The sequence below is a fragment of the Arachis ipaensis genome, chromosome B07 (genome assembly GCF_000816755.2).
Source record: "Arachis ipaensis cultivar K30076 chromosome B07, Araip1.1, whole genome shotgun sequence".
In the NCBI taxonomy this organism is placed as follows: domain Eukaryota; kingdom Viridiplantae; phylum Streptophyta; class Magnoliopsida; order Fabales; family Fabaceae; genus Arachis; species Arachis ipaensis.
Window position 1 is genome coordinate 118217201 of NC_029791.2, and position 5634 is coordinate 118222834.

Consider the following 5634-nt stretch of genomic DNA (forward strand, 5'->3'; position numbering starts at 1 on the left):
GAATAAGAAGAAGAAACAGTAAGAAAATTAAAAAAAAAAACTATTTTATATTTAAACAAATCGGTTCAATTACAGTTCAATCCTAATTGGACCATTGATCCATTAAATCAGTCACTTGACTGATTTAGTACTCACAACTATAATTATCAAATCTGGCTCGATCCAGCCAGTTCGACCAGAAATTCAACTGGGCCGAACCATTCATTGAACCGGTTAAGTATCGGATCTATAGGAATTCGGATTGACCTGCTTGGTTTTTAGTAAAGTGGTTTACAAAACCCGGACCCCTTGTTAATGCCTAGTCTGATGAATGTGATGATCACCCCGCCCCGAAGCCCTCGTCTCTTTTCACTCTCGTCATGAGTCTCGTTAGTCTCTCTCTCAAGCTCGAGCTCTGTCACTCACAGTCTCACTCTTATCTTTCATCTCCGGTTTCTCACTTCCGCCTTCCCTACGCTCGCTTCGCCGGCGACAGAAGCAGACAGAACCAGCATCTGGTCCCTTGGGTGGTGGAGGTCGTTGTCTTCTTGTTTTGGCTGTTAGTTCAGTTGGTCAGTGTAAAACTCCGAATAAATAAAAATTAAATAAATAATAAATTAAATATGAGAAAATATGGTTAGAAAATTTAGCAATCGAAATTTGATAATTTAAATATGATATTTGGACTCAGTGGATTTTCTGAGTCGTAAAACATAGTTTTCAGCAAATACAAAGTAACATTTTTGCCGACAGTATTGGCTTACGTCTGTTCGGTACTGCGTCTGAGAAAATTAATTTTGAGTAAAGAGGGTAAGAAGATAAAAGTTAGTTTGGAAAAGTAAAAATATTTAAAGTATGGATTTAAACTCTAATTTTAAACGTTTTGGCCCAAAGTTGGGCTAACGGACTAAGCAAATGTACCTGGACTACAATTGGGCCCAAGGCCCACTCACTCAACCTATAAAAGCACCAACATTCAGCATTTCACCCCTCATTTGAGGTGAAATACTTTGAGAGGAAGAGAGAAAAGAAGATGAACACCAAACTCTAACTCACCAACATTCAAACCACCGTAACTTGAGTTACGGAGCTCTGATTGACAAGCCGTTTGTGGTCACGCGTTGCTCTTCTTTTCTTCTTCGATTCTATCTAAGTTTTGTGGTGACTATTTTGAAACTCAAAGCCCAGTTTTTTTTCCCTCTTTGAATTCGAATTTGGTTAAGTGTATGTTGAGATATTATTATTTTGGTTATTTAGGGGTACTCTAGTATGAGCTATTGATGAGTTTTATCAACCAATTCCATGAGAAAAGGTAAAAAATTCCCAAACCCTAGTGATTTATTAATTTCATGAACTCTAGATTGATTATAAGTGTGAAAATTGGTTATGTTAGAGTATTGGGTGATTTTGATACACAATTGGGAGATTGATATTGCTTTTGGAGATTTGGTGGGGCTTGGAGCTAATGTTTGGTGGAGATTTCCAAAGAAAAGACTCAATTATTTTGGCTCCAAGAAGTACGGTTTAAGTTTCATTTAAGTACCGTGTGATATGATGTAAATTCCTAGGTTAGGTGCCCCTAGGATTAAGCTTGAATGATATGATTGATTAGTATTATATGTGCAATGGATGTATGGATAAATATTGAAATTGGTATTGGATAGTGAATTATGTGGTTATGAGTTTATTTGATGAAATATTGGGCCGGAGGCCGTGAATTTGGGTCAGAGGCCGGAAAGAGGTAAGAACGGTAAGTGGTGGTTGATGATTGATGATTGGTGATTTGATGAGATGATGAATTGAATGAATGATAGAAATATATAAATGTTTGAACATGAGGTTTTGTTGATTATTGAAGTTGAGCTTGATGGATTTGTATGAGATTGTTTAGAAATTGAGGTATGATTGGTTGTGGTAGAATGTGGGGCTGTATTGATGTGATATGGTATATTTTGGTGCTGTTTATAAGTATAGAAAGTTGGTTTTGAGTTGTGATTTGATGAAAATAGAGGTTTGAGAACTTTGGTGAAAATATGATTTTTGGACGAACTTCGGCGAGCTATAACGGTGATTCTGGACCCCCAAATTCTTTCAAACCTTTTCATATGAAAATTGGGTCCGTGAATTTTACATTGTTTGAAGAACGAATGAAAAATGTTTTAAAATGAAAAAGTTATTCGCGTCGGAAGTTCGGAGTGCAAAACTGAAATTCCACAACATTCAACATTTTTGCCACTCTGCATATCTTGCGTACGCGTGGTTCTTGAAATCAGCAAAGTGAGTTTTGTATTTTAAAAGATAATTTTAAACTTCTAAACCTCTATTTTTACTCTCCAGTGTCCTAAACTTAAATTTAATTATAGGTAAGGAGTTGAACGTTGAGAGGATAATAACTTGCGAGTGAAGGAAGATTGTGAAGGGGTGATGTACGTTGAAAAATGTAACGAGAATGCTGGTTTGTAAATAAATGTGATTGTGGCCCAGGGTAGTAGGCAGTGGCGATGTCCACTTGCTCTGGATATGAGATAGGGAAGAAGAATTATGAAAAATGAGTTTAATTATGGAGAATAAATGGACGTAATGATGATATTGATGTGTTGGATGTGGAGAAGGCGGTAGGGCGTTAATCCCTCGATCTTTTTCTCCTGCATTTTCTGTGATTATGATGTGTTGGATGTGGGGAAGGCGGTAGGGTGCTAATCTTTTGATTCTTTTTCCCCACATTCACTTTGATTGGATTATGTTAAAAACAATCACGATGATTAAAATGAGATTATGATTGTTGGATGTGGGAAAGGCGGTAGGGCGCTAATCCCTCGATTCTTTTTCCCCGCATTCCTTGTGGTTATGTTTTGTGGGATGCGAGGAAGGTGGTAGGACACTAACTCCTTGATGTTTTTTCCTCACATTCTTTTTCTCTCTGTTTGCAAGGTGGTAGGACACTAATCCCCCGATTTTATGCCTCCTGGAGATGCACAGTCGAGAGACGGTATCCAGGTTAGCTACCGGGTGTGTCGAGTTCTGGTAGTTAACCGACACGTGAGCTCACGGCCAGTAGGATAGACATACATTATATGCATATGTGTGATTTATTTGATTGTGTATTAATTGGGCTTGCCTATGTAATTATTATGCTTACTTGCTATATTTGCTACCTGCTGTAGCTATATTCTACTTGTGTCTGCTTTGTTTGTTTTGTTTGTCTGTGGTTCTACTGGTGTTTTAGAGGATTGTGGAAGAAAAGAAATAGTTGAAGATTCAGTTCTTGGTTTATTCACTTGGAAGGTAGTGGAAGTATGAAGAATATTGGGTTAGAATTAGAATCCCCTATGATAGTTACCAAGTTATGGATTAGTGAGAACTTAGGATGGATATGATGAGGTAAGAAGTTTAAGATGCTTAGTGAATTTTTATTATATTGCATTGTATTTATTTGGAACTTTTACCGTACTGGGAACCCATGGGTTGGGGGTTCTCATTCCGTATATGTTCTCTATTTTTTCAGATGCAGGTCCTGGTGCTCAGCAGTGAGCTGGATTTCTCTGGAAGACGGCGAAGTTTATTTGATTCTGTTTTATACTTTTAGAACCTCTCCTTTTTATTTTGAAAAACCTTCAATATGAGTTATGTAAATGTTTAATTTGAAGCTTGCCTATAGAGGCGATGATGTATCTTTGGGAGAGATAGAAAATTCTGTTGTCAATCTAGTATTAAATTTCTGTATCCTAGCCGGCCTAAATTTCGCAGGTCGCGACTAGTGGCTATTTACTTATGTTATCTATATACATTTTGTCCTTATCTGATTCTTATCGTTTGTCGAACGCGTTTTACCTTTCGACTGCTATCTATTTACGAAAGTGTCCTTTCGTTCGCGATTTTATTTTATTTTCCTTTCAGACTTCTCATTTACTAGTTCTTTTATTCACACACACACACACACACACACACACACACACACACACACATATTCTTACTATTATTCCACCTTGAGTCGTACCACCATAATATCGTTGACTTATGACTCGAGCATAAGGATCTGTATATTAGGGTGTTACAGTCAGCTTCCTTCACTGTCGGTCCCAGGTGCTTCCTTCGGCCCTGTTCTTTCAGTGAAATTAGAATTTTATGGTGGTGGTTATTATTGTTTTATGTGGTTTTTTAGAATTGTCGAAGCTGAATACTAGGGATTTAGAATGGTATTTCTTCATTGTTCATGGTATTTCATTACTGTAAATTTTTACTACACTTGAAAAGTTATCATAGTTGAATTTGTTGTTGTAAATTATCATTGAGTTAAATTTGTTGTTGTGAGTTGAATTGTTGCTGAACATATCACTGAGCAAGTTTTTTTATTGCTAGATAACATTACTGTTCTTTTGTTTCTAATTTGCTGAATTGTTGCCCTGTTCTTTTGTTTTTTTATTGCTATGAGTTGAATTGCTTGAACATTTTAATTGTCAATTGCTATTATGAATTATTCTTGATATTGATTTGTGAAAAATACACAAATGTTGATAAATTAAATTTCGATAATCAAGATAATAATGGATTGAATAACAATGCTATGGAAGATATATATGCAACTTAAAATGAGGGAAATGTTGATCAAGTTCTAAATTTATCCTATGAAGATATAGATGTCAACTTTGAGATCTCCATTGGATTTAATTTACTGATTGTGTTATATTTCGCTCGCTCTTGTTCATTTAAATTGAGAAAGTATTTTGTACTAGACACTAGTTTATTATCTCTTTTTGTATCGTTAGTTATATTTAAGAATTGATATTTGATTATTATTATTATTACTATGTTTGTAATGCCATGTATTTTAACTTTTGATTTTAATTTTATTTATATCATTTTGTATATTTTTAATTATGATCGAGTCAACCGGATGAATCAATGACCCACTGGTTGAACCAGTAGCCTATGACCGGGTCTATTACCGATTCGGTTCTGATAACTATGCTCGCAACCTTGCCCTTAACCCAGTCCCCAACCCATTAACTCCAATTCATCTCCTTCTTTGTGCTCCTCGCCAGTCCGCCACACCCACCACCACACAGCCATTCTGCCTCACAGCCTAAGTGCCTCTGCTCTCTTCACCCCATTCTCAATTCAACCCAGTCCTTAATGACTTAATCTTCTCCCAAAGTTTTCTGTCTCTCGCTCTGTCTCACACACCCTCTATCCATTTGAACCTCTCTCTCAAACTTTCCAACGACTGCCACTTTTTCACCAGCTTTACTCCTGTATCTTCATTGCGCCGGCTGCTACTCTGTGTTCTCTTTCTGGCGAGGCTGCAAAGTTTGAACTCTACTCTCCTCTTGTCTTCTACTGCTATGTTCTCTACTCACCTAGTCTCGGTAGCTACCTCTTTCAAGATATTCACTTTTGATTAATTGATTATTGATTATTGAATCTTGATAACTTGATCTATTAACAATTTGGATTAATTCAATTTTTTATTTTCTTTGTTCATCCGTCTATTTTATTCATGGTTCTGAAAATCGGATCGGACCGATCGGTCAAACCGATTCAACCGAGAGTCAATGATAAAAATTCGGTCCGTTACAAATAACCGGCCATTAAAAAACCGTTGACCGGCAGGAAACCGGCTAATTGGACCGGACCGGTAACCAGCCGAACCAGCCG

The 5634-nt window shown here is 36.8% G+C and overlaps 1 long non-coding RNA gene across 1 annotated transcript; it reads left to right on the forward strand.

Moving 5' to 3' along the window:
- On the forward strand, window positions 443-4383 carry LOC110264387. Its single transcript, XR_002350504.1, has 2 exons — window positions 443-551; window positions 4027-4383. It is a non-coding gene; the product is annotated as an uncharacterized LOC110264387 (long non-coding RNA).